The sequence below is a fragment of the Callithrix jacchus genome, chromosome 3 (assembly GCF_049354715.1).
Source record: "Callithrix jacchus isolate 240 chromosome 3, calJac240_pri, whole genome shotgun sequence".
NCBI classification, from domain to species: Eukaryota; Metazoa; Chordata; class Mammalia; order Primates; family Cebidae; genus Callithrix; species Callithrix jacchus.
The window spans coordinates 108,760,667-108,776,558 of NC_133504.1; the positions used below are offsets into that span (position 1 = coordinate 108,760,667).

Genomic DNA, 15,892 nt, shown 5'->3' on the forward strand with positions numbered 1-15,892 from the left:
AAGGAAGAGAAGAAGGGGGGAGGGAGGGAGGGAAGGAGGAAAGGGAAGGAAGGAAATCAAGCAATGAGAGAGACATTGCCGACCTGGATCTAGAGGTTTACAAGCTGATTTCTTTTTTTCTTTTTTTTTTTTTAAAGAGAGAAGGAAAGAAAAAAAATGAGTAAAGGAAAGGAAGAAAGAGGAAGAGAAAGAGGGAGGGTGAATGGAAATATTGCTTTATTCTGAAAAAAAATGGGTATTAATAATGGCCAATCAATGTTTCATTTAAACCTATGAGTAGGTGTGATGTGGTATTGACAAGAATGTATATTTTGTGTATTTGAAGTGGAGAGCTCTATAAATATTTATTGAGTTTACTTGTTCCGGATCTGAGTTCGAGTCCTCGATATCCTTATTAATTTTCTGTCTCATTTAATCTAAGTCTCTATGTATCTGGGTGTTAGGATCGTTAGCTCTTATTGTTGCATTGATCCTTTTACCACTATATCTTTGTTGCTTTAAAATCTATTTATCCGATATGAGAATTGCAACTCCTGCTTTTTATTTATTTATTTATTTATTTTTGCTCTCCATTTGGTTGGTAAATGTTTCTCCATCCCTTTGTTTTGAGTCTTTGTGTATCCTTGCATGTGAAACAGGGCTGGATGTAACATGCCGTTGGGTTTTGGCTGTGTCTTTTGATTGGGAGATTTAGTCGATTTAAATTTTGGGTTACTGCCATTTGATGCTAACTGGCTGTTTTATCCATTCGTTGATGTAAATTCTTCTTTATGTTGGTGCTCTTTACTTTTTGGTATATTTTTAGAAAGGCTAATACTGGTTGTTTCTTTCTGTGTGTAATGCTTCTTTCAGAAGCTCTTGTAAAGCAGGCCTGGTGGTAATAAAATGTCTGAGTACTTGCTTGTTCATAAAAGATTTTATTTTTCCTTCAGTTGTGTAGCTTAGTTTGACTGGATATGAAATTCTGGGCTGGAAGTTCTGTTCTTTAAGGATGTTGAATATTGGCCCCCACTCTCTTCTGGCTTGTAGAGTTTCTGCTGAGAGATCTGATGTAAGTCTGATAGGCTTGCCTTTGTGGGTAACCTGCCCTTTCTCTCTGGCTGCCCTTAGTATTTTCTCCTTTATTTCAACCCTGGTGAATCTAACGATTATGTGCCTTGGGGTTGCTCTTCTTGAGGAATATCTTTGTGGTGTTCTCTGTATTACCTGGGGTTGAATATTGACCTGCTTTGCTACTTTAGGAAAATTTTCCTGAATAATATCCTGAACGGTATTTTCCAGCTTGGATTCATTCTCTCCGCCACATTCAGGTACACCTATCAAATATAAATTTGGTCTTTTCACATAGTCCCACATTTCTTGGAGACTTTGCTCATTCCTTTTTATCCTTTTTTCTCTAATCTTGTCTTCTTGTTTTATTTCATTAAGTTGGACTTTGATCTCTGATATCCTTTCTTCTGCTTGAACAATTCGAGTGTTTAAACCTGTGCATACTTCTCAGAGTTCTTGTATTGTATTCTTCAGTTCCATTAATTCATTTATATTCCTCTCTAAGTTGTTTATTCTCAATAGGATTTCATCAAACCTTTTTTCAAAGTTCTTACTTTCTTTACATTGGGCTACAACATGTTCTTTTAACTCACAGAAGTTTCTTATCCATTCCCTGAAGCGTGATTCTGTTATTGGGATGCGCTCATTCTCCATCAAGCCTTGTTCCATTGTTGATGTGGAACTGTGATCATCTTTAGAGGGAGAGGCGTTCTGATTTTGAGTATTCTCAGCCTTTGTATGCTGGTTTCTTCCTATCGTTGTAAATTTATCCTCCTGTCATCTTTGAAATTACCAGCTTGCAGATTAGGTCTCTTGAGTGGACGTCCAAGTTGTTAGTTCCCAGGGCCAGAACGGCGGTGTTAAGACTGATGTTGCTTTTCTGCCTAGGATTCTCCTGTCTGGCTTCCTTCTTGTGTCCGTAATAGGCGACTCTGCCTTCCTGGGGCTCCAAACCTCGGTCAGAAGGGGAACCAGTCTCATTTACTCTGCGCTGAGAGCTGCCGCGCCGAGGTGCCATCACAGCCGCTGCGCCAGCCTCAGGAGTCATGCTGGGGACCCGTGTGGGTCCTCCAAACCTCGGTCAGAAGGGGAGCCAGCCCTGTTTACTCTGCTCCAAGAGCTGCCGTGCCAAGGTGCCAGTGAAACCACTGCACCGGCCACAAGAGTCGCGCTGGCAACCTGTGTGGTTCCTCCACTGGGGATCTTCTGCTCCATGAGTGACCAGAATCTGTCTGAAAGTGTGGCGTCCTCTAGTTCTCTGCGCTTTCACTGAGAGCTGCAATCCCGAGATGTTAGTGATCGGCCATCTTGGATAGTTCCCCCTGTGTGTAGTGCTTCTTTCAGAAGCTCTTGTAAAGCAGGCCTGGTGGTGATGAAATCTCTGAGTGCTTGCTTGTTTGTGAAAAATTTTATTTTTCCTTCATTTATAAAGCTTAGTTTGGCTGGATATGAGAATTTAGGTTGAAAATTCTTTTCTTTGAGGATATTGAATATTAACCCCCACTCTCTTCTAGCTTGTAGGGTTTCTGCTGAGAGATCTGCTATAAGTCTGATAGGCTTCCCTTTATGGGTAACCTTACCTTTTTCTCTAGCTGCCCTTAGAATTTTCTCCTTTATTTCAACCCTGGTGAATCTAACAATTATGTGTCTTGGGGTTGCTCTACTTGAGGAATATCTTTGTGGTGTTCTCTGTATTACCTGGAGATGAGTATTGTCCCACCTTACTAGGTTAGGAAAGTTTTCCTGAATAATATCCTGAAGAATATTTTACAGCTTGGATTCATTCTCTCCGTCGCATTCAGGTACACCTATCAAACGTAAATTAGGTCTTTTCACATAGTCCCATATTTCTTGGAGACTTTGCTCATTCCTTTTTACTTTTTCTTCTCTAATCTTGTCTTCTCATTTCATTAAGTTGTTCTTCAACCTCTGATATTCTTCTGCTTGATCAATACGAGTGTTAAAACCTGTGCATACTTCTCGGAGTTCCCATATAGTATTCTTCAGTTCCAGTTATTCATTTATATTCCTCTCTAGATTGTCTATTCTCATTAGGTTTTCATCAAACCTTTTTTCAAAGTTCTTAGTTTCTTTACATTGGGCTAGAACATGTTCTTTTAACTCACAGAAGTTTCTTATTATCCACCTTCAGAAGCCTGATTCTGTTAATGGAATGCACTCGTTCTCCATCAGGCCTTGTTCCCCTGTTGATGAGGAGCTGTGATCCTCTGTAGAGGGAGAGGCATTCTGATTTTGAGTATTTTCAGCCTTTTTATGCTGGTTTCTTCCCATCATTGTAACTTTATCCACCTGTCGTCTTTGTAATTACCAACTTTCAAATTAGGTCTCTTAGTGGACGTCCAACTTGTTAATTCCCAGGGCCGAAATCTGAGCAACCCATTGCACCGGCTAAAACAGCGGCATCAAGATTCTTGGTGTTTTTCTGTCCAGGAGTCTCCCGTCTGGCTTCCCTCCTGAGTCCCTTCTTGAGTCAGCTCCAAACATCGGCCAAAAGGGGAACCAGTCCAATTTACTCTGCACCAAGAACCACTGTGCTGGGGCACCAGCAAAACCGCAGCGCCAGCTGCAAGAGTCATGCTGGCGACCTGTGGGGCTCCTCCACTGGGAATCTCCTGGTCCTTGAGCAACAAAAATTCGTCTGAAAGTGTGGCATCCTCTCATTCTCTGCGCTTTCACTGGGAGCTACAAACCTGAGCTGCTAGTGATCGGCCATCTTGGATCTCAGTGAAAATGGTTTTCTCATAGGCCTTCTCCACACACCCAGCAATCTCATCCCTGATAGTGTCCAGCAGGATGTCGAGGAAGAAGGTATAGCTCTTGGTGGGGCTGTTTCCCTTGGCCAGGAACACCTTGTTGTAGCTGCCCTCTATCAGGTATTGCTCCAGGGACACAGGGTGCTTGATGTAGACATTGGTCTGGATGTCCTTGGCAGGCAGCTGCTCCAACTCCGTGTGGAACTCAGCCACCCAGTTCTGGGACAGCAGGAAGAGGAGGTTGAGGCCCAAGAGCTGATGCATGTAGGCTGATTCGGGGAGCTGCTCCTTGTAATCAAAGTAGTAGCATTTGAGCTGGGCCATGTAGCACTCGAAGGAGGGCATGTCCTTGTGGAGGATGCTCCACTGGGCCCCAATCTCCAGTATGTCCTGGGCCAAAATAAGCTGCTGTTTGGTCAACTTGGTCCCTGTGGTTGGCAAGAAGTTGAGCTCCAGAAGGACTAGCTTGAGCCGGCCCAGCTCTTCCCCACACTTGCTAAGATTGGGGCTTTTACGGTTCCACTCACCCTTGAGTTGCTTGTACATGCTGGCCGCAGCTTGCAGGACAGCACCCGAAGGTGCTGCAGCCCCAGAGCTTGAGAAGCCGACCGCACCGTTCACCACCGTGGCCGCCATCTTGCGTGATGCAGCAAACCCACCTCTTTCTTTTTCTTATTCTTTTCTTTTTTCTTGAGGCAGGGTCTCACTCTGTCACCCAGGCTGGGGTGCAGTGGCATGATCACAGCTCACTGCAGCCTCAATCTGCCATGCTCGTGCCTCCCAGTTCAGCCTCCTGAGTAGCTGGAACTACAGGCACATGCCACCACATCTGACTAATTCTTGTAATTTTTGTAGAGTCGTGGTTTTGCCATGTTATTTAGGCTGATCTCAAACTCCTGAGCTCAAGTGATCCACCTGCCTCAGCCTCCCAACTTCTGAGATTATAGGCATGAGCCGCTGTGCCTGGCCCAAGTCTCTTTTTTCTAATCTCTGAAACAATTTAAGATTGAGACTATCAATTGCTTTAATATTTGGTAGAATGTACTTACAAAACTTTGTGGGTCTGGTAGTGCTTACTGATTTATTTGGTCTTGATGTTTTTGTTTTCTATTTGTTTTGGTAAATTGGCTTTTAACTAATAATCAATTTATTTTATGGATATAGGTCTATTCACATTTCTGTTCTGAATTTGTTTTGATATGTTTTCTAGGAAATTGTCTATTTTAAGTAATTGAGTTTATCAGCATAAATATTTTGATGTTAGCTCTTACTTATAAAATATTCTATCTGTAGTTATAAACTTCTTTTCATTTGTAGTATTCTCTCTTGGAACCTTCTCTTTTTGGCTCCTGATTGGGCTTGCCAGAAATTTGTCTATTTTAATTATACTTTACAAAGAACCAGGTTTTATTTTTGTTGATTCTCTACTGTATCTTTGTTTCCTATTTCGTTGATCTCTGATTGTTATTTCCTTTCTTCTCTGCATCTATTGTCCACATGGAGACCTTTGTTTTCTCATGTCTGTCAGCTTTTCCTCCATAGACATGTATTTTAAATATGGTTCTTAAGGATTGTGATATTGAAGGTTAATGATCAATTCCATGATTGTATTTGCTCCATCTACAAAAGTCTCTTTTGATGTGTTGAGTGTCCTTTATAACATTAGAGAGTTCTCCTTTAGGATCATGCCATTTCCTCCCCTTCTTCCTGTTTGTTTTTGGTAATACTTTCAGAATGCCAGGCACATAGTGATCCTCAATAAATGCTCAAGAGTGAAAGAATGAAGGAATCAATTATGTTTTTTTATTTCATATGAACATGGTGAATGTTACATTGTGTGGATGATGGGGGGAATGGAATTTTGCTCTTTCAAATATCTACTCAAATTTATTACAGTTTTTATTTAGAAAGGGTTTAGTAACTATTGAATACATAATGCTGTCTAAAATTTAATATTTTGGGGTTTGTGTGTTCGTGTCTTTCTTTAATTTGTTTGAGCTTTTCTCGCTAATTTCCCCTCTGCTTTTTCCACTCCCATGTGTTTATGTGTATGAATGTGTGTGTATTTTATTTAGTAGAGAATGCTCCATCTTTTAATGGAAATAGAAAACTACATATTTTGCTCTCTTCCCTGTAGGTGCCGGTTGATAAAGTTCTCTGTTTTCTCTTTTGCCTCTTCCACTATCTTGGGAAGTCACTTTGCAAAGCTCTTTCTTCAATGCTTAGTAACATAAGTTTAAAGGGAAAAAAAAGCTTTGTTGATTTATCATTAGAGTCCCATATATGACTATATTTTCTATTATAAGCATACTACTAATCTATTTGAAGAATTTTTAGAATCTCATTAGAATTAATGAAACGTAAGTTTAATTATTTGGATAGGATTTTCCTATGTTTTGTCAAATTTTATAACATATGTGCTGTCATATTAAAAATTAATACAAGGCTTAATAGTAAGTTTAAACAATAATACAAAATATGGCATATCTTGGTGTACCTAATTTCTTAAATGTTAATAATTTTGCTCATTTAACCCCTGTTTCTGTACTTAGCATCTTTTCAGATGCTATAAGTAGTTGTAACCCTAGGCCAGGAATGAAAGGGACTCTATGAGAGTCTCTAGATCAGTGCTGCTGGGAAATCCAGTGCATATCCAGCCTGTTCTCCCTGGTTCTGAGGATCCAGCTTCCTAAAATCCTGGGTTTAGATATCTGACCCCTGACCAGCCCTCCACCTGAATCATCTCCTCTCGCATATCTGCCCTGCTTTGATAAGCACCCTGAAGCTTAGGCTCAGTTTGAACATTTCATCCCATCTAATCTGTGCCAGATGCTGGGATGCAAAGGTGAACAGGCACTGCCTCTTACCTCAAGCAGCCAGGCTGAACTGGAGACCAGACAGACATACAGGCAACTACATGAAAATATCACATGTGCTGAACTGATTTTCTGACCTCCAATCTACCTTTGGTTTATGTTCCTATTTGGCAAGAACCAGATTATCCTGGTTGCCCTTGTTTTTCATTAACCCTAAAGTTCTCACTGACCTCTGTATTCCAGTTTCCCTTCATTAGCTTTGTTCTACAATTATGACCAATGCCTATCCAAGGTTTTTAATGCTAACTGCTGTAACAAACATCCCAATTATAGTATGGGCTATATTCAAAATCAGTGTATTTCTCAGTCCTTCCACAGTCTGATGCAGGTAGAGTGGGATTCCTAAGCAGCAAGACCCTAAGCAGTGATTCTGGTCACGGGTTGCTTCTATCTTCTACCTGTGTCATCTGAAAACATGGCTTCTGAAATTGACACTGAAAAAAAGATAGAAGGCATGTGCAAAGTTCACAGGTCCGTAACTGCCACAGCACAGAAGTGATACTTGTCCCTTCTACTTACATTCCAGAACTCAGTAGCATTCTTGGAAGTCTGGGAAATGTCATTTTCCAGTTAGCACAGAAGAAGGAATGAAATAGGGGTTGATGAATATGTAGTATTATTGCCACAACCCACCCTTCTGTTCATCACCTATATTTTCCCATTTATTTTATGATGCAAAAAAAAATTTACTCCCTCTACAAAAATGAAAATCCAAAGAACCAACCAGCCATTACAACCAGCTTACAAGACCAGAATTGCTTGGTGATACAGGAGTACTCCAGCTGGTCTAGACATGGCTCTTCTTGGTCTGAGAATCTATGAAATAAAAAGACAAATTGCCTGTCCCTCCCTCCACACACACATTGCCATATACAAATGGAGCAGTGTAACCACACTGAACAATTCCATTCACACCCCAGTAAACACACACACACACACACACACACACACACACACACACACACACACACAGAAAGTAAGGGAGGCTCTTGACTAGACCGAGATTCTGTTTTCTGCAAGGAATTCCATTGTCTATTTTCTTTCTGGCTGCTGCCTTCACCCTCTGTGATTCCTTTCCTTGTCATTATTCTCCTGGGAGTGGAAATAGGAAGCATGTTCCTTCAACTGTGCAGCTTTCCTACAGCTCACGAAAGTTTGGTGATTCAAGGATTGTTTTAAGCCTTGAACGACAAAGGCTTGTTTAGTCTGGGCTGATTTTTTTTTTTTTAATGATAGTAGTGGTGGTTGCTTTTAGTTGGTTTGTTGTGGCTTGAAGGAAGTTGACAGTAAATTCACTGGAAAATGTAAAAATTGGCTTCTGATCTGTTTGCTCTCAGTCAGGTCAATGTACCAGCCATAATATCCAAAGTAGCATTGTCTTTTCCTCTGCCTTCCAAATCTTGAAAGAAATTCTCTCACTGGAAGACATTTACCAGAATCCTACTGGCAGAAGATTCTGGGAAATACAGATTCTGGGCTTTGAGCCTGGCAGTACAAAGCTATCTTATAAAAATTATATGAAATTATATTTCAAATAAGCAGAATAAACAATATGTGCTATTAAATCAATTAGAGCTAGCTTCATGAAGGAGACAGAATTTAAATAGAAAATTTGAAAAGAAGAACTGGAAACTGGCCAGAAGAAATATTTCAGTTAGAATGACATAAGCGAAGAATATAAGGAGAAAATGAGCATCATATGTTTTGATCAGAGTTGATAGACCAGACTATAATGGGTAGAAGGTTGATGAAGAGAAGTATTAGAAGATACATTAAGAAAAATAGGCTGCAGCCAAATTGTGGAATGGTTTGATTTTTTAATTTTGCATAAATATTGCCTTGCTGTCTGACAAAATTTATTAAACAAAATAAAGAGCAAACAAACATTAAATAAATTCAGAAAATAAAAGGAAATTTGTTTTCTCGTCTCAGAGAGGTTTTAGAAAAATAACAAGAAAGGCACATATGGACCAGGCGTGGTGGCTCATGCCTATAATCCCAGCACTTTGGGAAACCAAGGCAGGTGGATCTCTGCAGCCCAGAAGTTTGAGACCAGCCTAGCCAACACAGCAAAACCCTTTCTCTACTAAAAATACAAACAAATTAGCTGGACGTGGTGGTACACATCTGGAATTCCAGCAACTTAGGAGGCTGAGGCAAGAGAATCATTTGAACCCCAGAGGTGAAGGCTGCAGTGAGCCGAGATCACACCACTGCACTCCAGCCTAGGCAACAGAGAGAGACTCGGTTTCAAAAAATAAAAGGCACATATGTGAACAAAATTATGTAATTATCAAAGAGTTATTTATTTTTTCCTGGGTCAGATGACTAGAGAATGAACGATCTTTGGCTTCAAAGTCTTGAAAATGCAACTGTTACTTTTTTTTCTGCAAAATAGGTTGTTTTTTTTTTTTTTTTTTTTTTGCATTTTAGGTTTTGGGGGACATGCAAGATAGTTGCATAGGTACACACGTGGCAGTGTGATTTGCTGCCTTCCTCCCCATCACCTATATCTGGCATTTCTCCCCATGCTATCTCTCCCGAACTCCTCACCTCCCCATTCCTCCCCTATTTCCCACCAACAGACCCCAGTGTGTGATGCTGCCCTCCCTGTGTCCCTGTGTTCTCATTGTTCAACGCCCACCTATAAGTGTGAACATGCAGTGTTTGATTTTCTGCTCTTGTGTCAGTTTGCTGAGAATGATGGTTTCCAGGTTCATCCATGTCCCTACACAGGACACGAACTCATCATTTGATGGCTGCCTCATCATTTGATGGCTGCATATATTCCATGATGTATATGTGCCACATTTTCCCTGTCCAGTCTATCATCGACAGGCATTTGGGTTGGTTCCAGGTCTTTGCTATTGTGAACAGTGCTGCAATGAACATTCGTGTGCATGTGTCCTTATAGTAGAATGATTTATAGTCCTTTGGATATATACCCAGTAATGGGATTGCTGGGTCAAATGGAATTCTATTTCTAGGTCCTTGAGGAATTGCCACACTGTCTTCCACAATGGTTGAACTAGTTTACACTCCCACCAACAGTGTAAAAGTGTTCCTATTTCTCCATAGCAACTATTACTTAATAGTAATGTATCCTTGAGTTCATTGAAGAATATTTAGTTATTTCAGTATTCTATTTCATTATTTTTTTTTGCTTGTAGCTTATCTTCAGAGTTTTCAAAAATTTATTTATTTTTATTTCCATCGGTTTTAGGGGGAACAGGTGTTGTTTGGGTACATGGATAAGTTCTTTAATACTGACTTCTGAGATTTTGGTGTACCCATCACATGAATGGCATACACTGTACCCAATGTGTAGTCTTTTATCCCTCAGCCCATCCTGCCCTCTCCCTGAGTCCTGAAAGTCAGTCCATTGTATCGTTCTCATGCCTTTGCATCCTCAGAGCATAGCTCCCACTTGTGAATGAGAACATACGATGTTTGGTTTTTCCATTCCTGAGTTGCTTCACTTAGAATAATGGTCTTTAATTTTATCCAGATTGTTGTAAATGGCATTATTTCATTTCATTTCATGGTGGAGTGGTATTCCATGTGGATATATATATACACACATCATAATTTCTTTATCCACTCATTGATTGGTGGGCATTTGGGCTGGCTTCATATTTTTGCAATTGCAAATTATACTGCTATAAACATGGGTGTGCAAGTATTATTTTTTTTTTAATGACTTCCTCTGGGTAGATACCTAGTAGTGGGATTGCTGGATCAAATGGTAGTTCTACTTTTAGTTCTTTAAGGAATCTCCACAATGTTTTCCATAGTAGTTGTACTAGTGTTCATTCCCACCAGCACTGTAAAAGTGTTCCCTTCTCACCACATCCATGCCAGCATCTATTATTATTTTATTTTTTGTTTATGGCCATTCTTGCAGGAGTAAGGTGGAATTAGTTTGTGGTTTTGATTTATATTTCCCTAATCATTAGTAATGTTGAGCATTTTTTCATATGTTTATTGGCCATTTGTATACCTTCTCTTGAGAATTGTCCATTCATCTCTTTAGCCCACTTTTTGTTGGGATTGTGTGATTTTTTTCTTGCTAATTTGTTTGAATCCTTGTAGATTCTGGGTATTAGTCCTTTATCAGATGTATAGATTGCGAAGACTTTCTCCCATTCTGTGGGTTTTCTGTTTACTCTGCCAATTGTTCCTTTTGCTGTCCAGAAGCTTTTTAAATTTAATTAACTCCCATCTGTTTATCTTTGGTTTTGTTCCATATGCTTTTGGGTTCTTGGCCATGAAGTCTTTGCCTAAGCTAATGTCTAGAAGGAGTTTTCCAGTGTTATCTTCTAGAATTTGTGTGGTTTCAGGTCTTAGATTTAAGTATTTGATCCATCTTGAGTTGAGTTTTGTAAAAGGTGAGAGATGAGGCTTGTCAATTATCCCAGCACCATTTGTGGAATAGGATGTCATTTCTCCGCTTTACGTTTTTGTTTGCTTCATTGATGATCCATTGACTGTAACTACTTAGCATTGTTTTTGGGTTCCCTCTTCTGTTCGATTGTTCTGTGTGACTTTTTTTTTTTTTTTTTTTTTTGAGATGGAGTTTTGCTGTTGTTACCCAGGCTGGGGTGCAATAGCGTGATCTTGGCTCACCGCAACCTCCGCCTCCTGGGTTCAGGCAATTCTCCTGCCTCAGCCTCCTGAGTAGTTGGGATTACAGGCACACACCAGCATACCCAGCTAATTTTTTGTATTTTTTTAGTAGAGACGGGGTTTCACCATGTTGACCAGGTTTGTCTCGATCTCTTAACCTCGTGATCCACCCGCCTCGGCCTCCCAAAGTGCTGGGATTACAGGCGTGAGCCACCATGCCCAGCGTTCTGTGCCTGTTTTTATACCACTACCATGCCGTTTTGGTAACTATGGTCTTATGGTATAGTTTGAAGTTGGGTAATGTGATGCTTCCAGATTTGTTCTTTTTGCTTAATTTTGGATTGGCCATGCAGGTTCTTTTTTGGTTCCGTATGAATTTTAGGATTGCTTTTCCTAGTACTGTTAAGAACAGTGGTGGTATTTTGATGGGAATTGCATAGAATTTGTAGATTGCTTTTGGCAGTGTGGTCATTTTCACAATATTGATTCTACCTATCCAAGAGAAGAGGATGTGTTTTCATTTGTTTGTGCCATCTATGATTTCTTTCAGCAGCGTTTTGAAGTTTTCCTTGTAGAGGTCTTTCACCTCCTTGGTTAAGTATATTCCTAAATATTTTTTTTTCTTACAGCTATTCTAAAAGCGGTTGAGTTCTTGATTTTATTCTCAGCTTGGTCACTATTGGTTTATAGCAGAGCTACTGATTTTTGTGCCTTAATTTTGTTTCCTGAAACTTTGCTGAATTCATTTATCAGTTCTAAGAGCTTTCTGGGAGTCTTCAGGGTTTTCTAGATACACAATCAGGTTATCAGCAAACAGCAACACTTAATTCCTCTTCGGCAGTTTGAATGCACTTTATTTATTTCTCTTGTCAATTTGCTCTGGCTAAGACTTTCAGTACTGTGTAGAATAGAAGTGATAAGAGTGGGCATCCGTGTCTTCTTCCAGTTTTCAGGGAGAAAGCTTTCAACTTTTCCTCATTCAGTATAATATTGACTGTGGGTTTGTCATAAATGGTTTTATTACCTTATGGTGTGCCTCTTCTATGCCAATTTCGCTGAGGATTTTAACAATAAAGTAATGATGGATTTTGTCAAATGCTTTTTGTGCATCTATTCTGTTTATGTGGTATATCACATTTATTGACATGCATATGTTAAACCATCCCTACATCCCTGGTGTGAAACCCACTTGATCATATTGGATTATGTTTTTGGTATGCTGTTGGTTTCAGTTAGCTTACGGATTTTTGCATCTATTTTCATGAGGAATATTGGTCTGTAGTTTTCTTTTTTTGTTATGTCCTTTCCTGGTTCAGGTATTAGGCTGAAACTGGCTTCATAAAATGATGTAGGGAGGATTCCCTCCTTCTCTATCTTGTGGAATAGTGTCAACAGGATTGGTACCAATTCTTTGAATGTCTGACAGAATTCAGCTGTGAATCCATCTTTTCCTGGACTTTTTCTTTTTGGCAATTTTTTATTACCATTTCAATCTTGCTGCTTGTTATTGGTCTCTGTGCAGAGTTTCTATTTCTTCCTCATATAATGTAGGACGATTGTCTAGTTCCAGGAATTTATCCATCTCCTCTTGGTTTTCTAGTTTATGAGTGTAAATGTGTTCATGGTAGCCTTCAATGATGTTTTGTGTTTCTGTGGTATTAATGTTTCTAATGGAACATATTTGGATCTCTCTTCTTTTCATAATTAGTCTTGCTAATGGTCTATTAATTTTTTCAAAGAACCAGGTTTTTGTTTCATTTATCTTTTGTATTTTTGTTTGTTTGTTTCAATTTCATTTAGTTCTGCTCTGATCTTTGTTATTTCTTTTCTTCTGCTGGGTTTGAGTTTAGTTTATTCTTACTTCTCCAGTTCCTTGAAGTGCGACCTTAGATTGTCTATTTGTGCTCTTTCAGACTTTTTGATGTAGTCATTTAAGGCTATGAACTTTGCTTTTAGCACCACCTTTGCTGTATTACAGAGGTTTTCATAGGTTGTGTCACTTTTATCATTGAGTTCAAAGAATTTTTTAATTTCCCTCTTGATTTCATTGTTGACCCAATGATGATTCAGGAGCAGATTATTAAATTTCCATGTACTTGCATGGAAATTTCAATAGTTCTTTTTGGATTTGATTTCCAGTTTTATTCCACTGTGGTCTGAGAGCAGACTTGATTTTCTTAAATTTAATGATACTTGTTTTGTGTCTTATAATATGGCCTATCTTGGAGAATGTTCCATGTGCTGATGAATAGAATGCATGTTCTGTAGTTGTTTAGTAGAATGTTCTATAAATATCTATTAAGTCTATTTGTCCTAAGGTGTAGTTTAAATCCAGTGTTTCTTTGTTAACTTTTTGTCTTGATGACATATCTGGTATTGTCAGTAGGGTATTGAAGTCTCCCACTATTAGTTTGTTGCTATCTTATCTCTTAGGTGTGGTAGTAACTATTTTATAAATTTGAGAACTCCAGTAGTAGATATATATATTTAAGAATTATGATATTTTCCTGTTGAACAAGTCTTTAATCATTATATACTGGCTCTCTTTGTCTGTATTAACTGCTGTTGCTTTAAAGTTAGTTTTGTCTGATATAAGAATAGATACTCCTGCTTGCTTTTGTTGTCCATTTACATGATATGTCTTTTTCCAGCCCTTTACCTTAAGTTTAAGTGAGTCCTTATTTGTTAGGTGGGTCTCTTGACAATAGCAGATAGTTGGTTGGTGAATTCTTATCCATTCTGCTATTCTGTATCTGTGAAGTACTGTTCTTTTTTTTTTTTCTTTTTCTTTGAGATGGAGTTTCATTCTTGTTGCTCAGGCTGGAGTGCAGTGGCGCAGTTCTCCTGCCTCAGCCTCCAGAGTAGCTGGGATTACAGGTGCCTGCCAACACGCCCAGCTGACTTTTTTTTTTTCCCCAGTAGAGACAGGGTTTTCACTGTGTTAGCCTGGCTGATCTCAAACTCCTGACCTTGGGTGATCCACCGCCTTGGCCTCCCAAAGTGCTGGGATTACAGATATCAGCCACCATGCCCGGCCTAGATGCGAGGTACTATCATGCTATTTGTTGCCTAAAGACCTTACTTTTTTTTTTATTGTGTTTTTGTTTTGTAGGTGGTATAAGATTTATGCTTTAAGGAGGTTCTGTGTTGGTTTATTTTGAGGACTTGTTTCAAGATTTAAAGCTCCTTTTAGCCTTTCTTGTAGTGCTGACTTGGTAGTGATGAATTCTGTCATCATTTGTTTGTCTGAAAAAGACTGTATCTTTCCTTTCTTTATGAAGCTCAGTTTCACTGAATATGAAATTCTTGGCTGATAATTAATTTTTTAAGGAGTCTAAAGATAAGCCCCAATCCCTTCTAGCTTGTAGGGATTCTGCTGAGAAATCTGCTGGTAATCTGATAGGTCTTTCTGTATAGGCTACCTGATGTTTTTGCCTCACAGCTCTTAATTTTCTTTCCTTCATCTTGACTTTAGATTATCTTGTGACTATGTCCCTAGGTAATGATCTTTTTGCAATAAATTTCCCAGGTTTTCTTTGAGCTTCTTGTATTTGGATGTCTAGATCTCTAGAAACGACAGGGAAGTTTTACTCGATTATTCTCTCAAATATGTTTTCCAAAATTTTAGATTTGTCTTCTTCCTCAGGAACAACTATTATGCTTAGGTTTGTCATTTAACATACTCCCAATCTTTTTGGAGGCTTTGTTCATGTTTTCAAAATTCTTTTTTCTTTCTCTTTGTTGGATTTAGTTAGTTTGAAAGCCTTTACTTCGAGCTCTGAAATTCCTTCTTCTACTTGCTTAATTCTTTTGCTGAGACTTTCCAGTGTATTTTACATTTCTCTAAGTGTGCCCTTCATTTCCAGAAGCTGTGATTGTTTTTTTTATTTATGCCATATATTTCACTAAAGATTTTTCCTTCATATCTTATATCTTCTTTTTATTTCATTGAGTTAGACTTCACCTTTCTCTATTACCTCCTTGATTAGCTTATTAATCAACCTGGCTTCACTTGGATTTTATATTTTCAGTATTCTAATTTATTAGAGAGGAATAATAATATAGGTAGGTGTGACTTAAGTATTTATTATATGCTCAACACTGAAAAATACTTATATTACTTCATTAATGCTCACAACACTATAGAATAAAAATTCAGTCTGAGTAGCCTTGGTCATACTTCAGTAATAATCCCATTATCTTTTTTTTTTTAATTTTTTATTGCATTTTAGGTTTGGGGGTACATGTGCAGAACATGCAAGACAGTTGCATAGGTACACACATGGCAGTGTGTTTTGCTTCCTTTCTCCCCTTCACCCACATTTGGCATTTCTCACCAGGCTATCCCTCCCCAGCTCCCCCTCCCTCTGGCCCTCCCCTTTTCCTCCCAATAGACCCCAGTGTTTAGTACTCCCCTCCCTGTGTCCATGTGTTCTCATTTTTCATCACCCACCTATGAGTGAGAATATGCGGTGTTTCATTTTCTGTTCTTGTGTCAGTTTGCTGAGAATGATGTTCTCAAGATTGATCCATGTCCCTACAAATGACACAAACTCATCATTTCTG

General features: G+C 39.0%; 1 protein-coding gene and 1 pseudogene across 28 annotated transcripts in view; one reads left to right on the plus strand and one right to left on the minus strand.

The window, feature by feature from the left end:
• FAM13A (family with sequence similarity 13 member A) overlaps window positions 1-15,892 on the plus strand; it is a 425,230-nt gene that overhangs the window by 243,420 nt on the left and 165,918 nt on the right. The window lies entirely within an intron of this gene.
• On the minus strand, window positions 3,744-4,471 carry LOC108590849 (26S proteasome non-ATPase regulatory subunit 8 pseudogene; annotated as a pseudogene). Its single transcript, XR_013533304.1, has one exon. The product of XR_013533304.1 is annotated as a 26S proteasome non-ATPase regulatory subunit 8 pseudogene (transcript).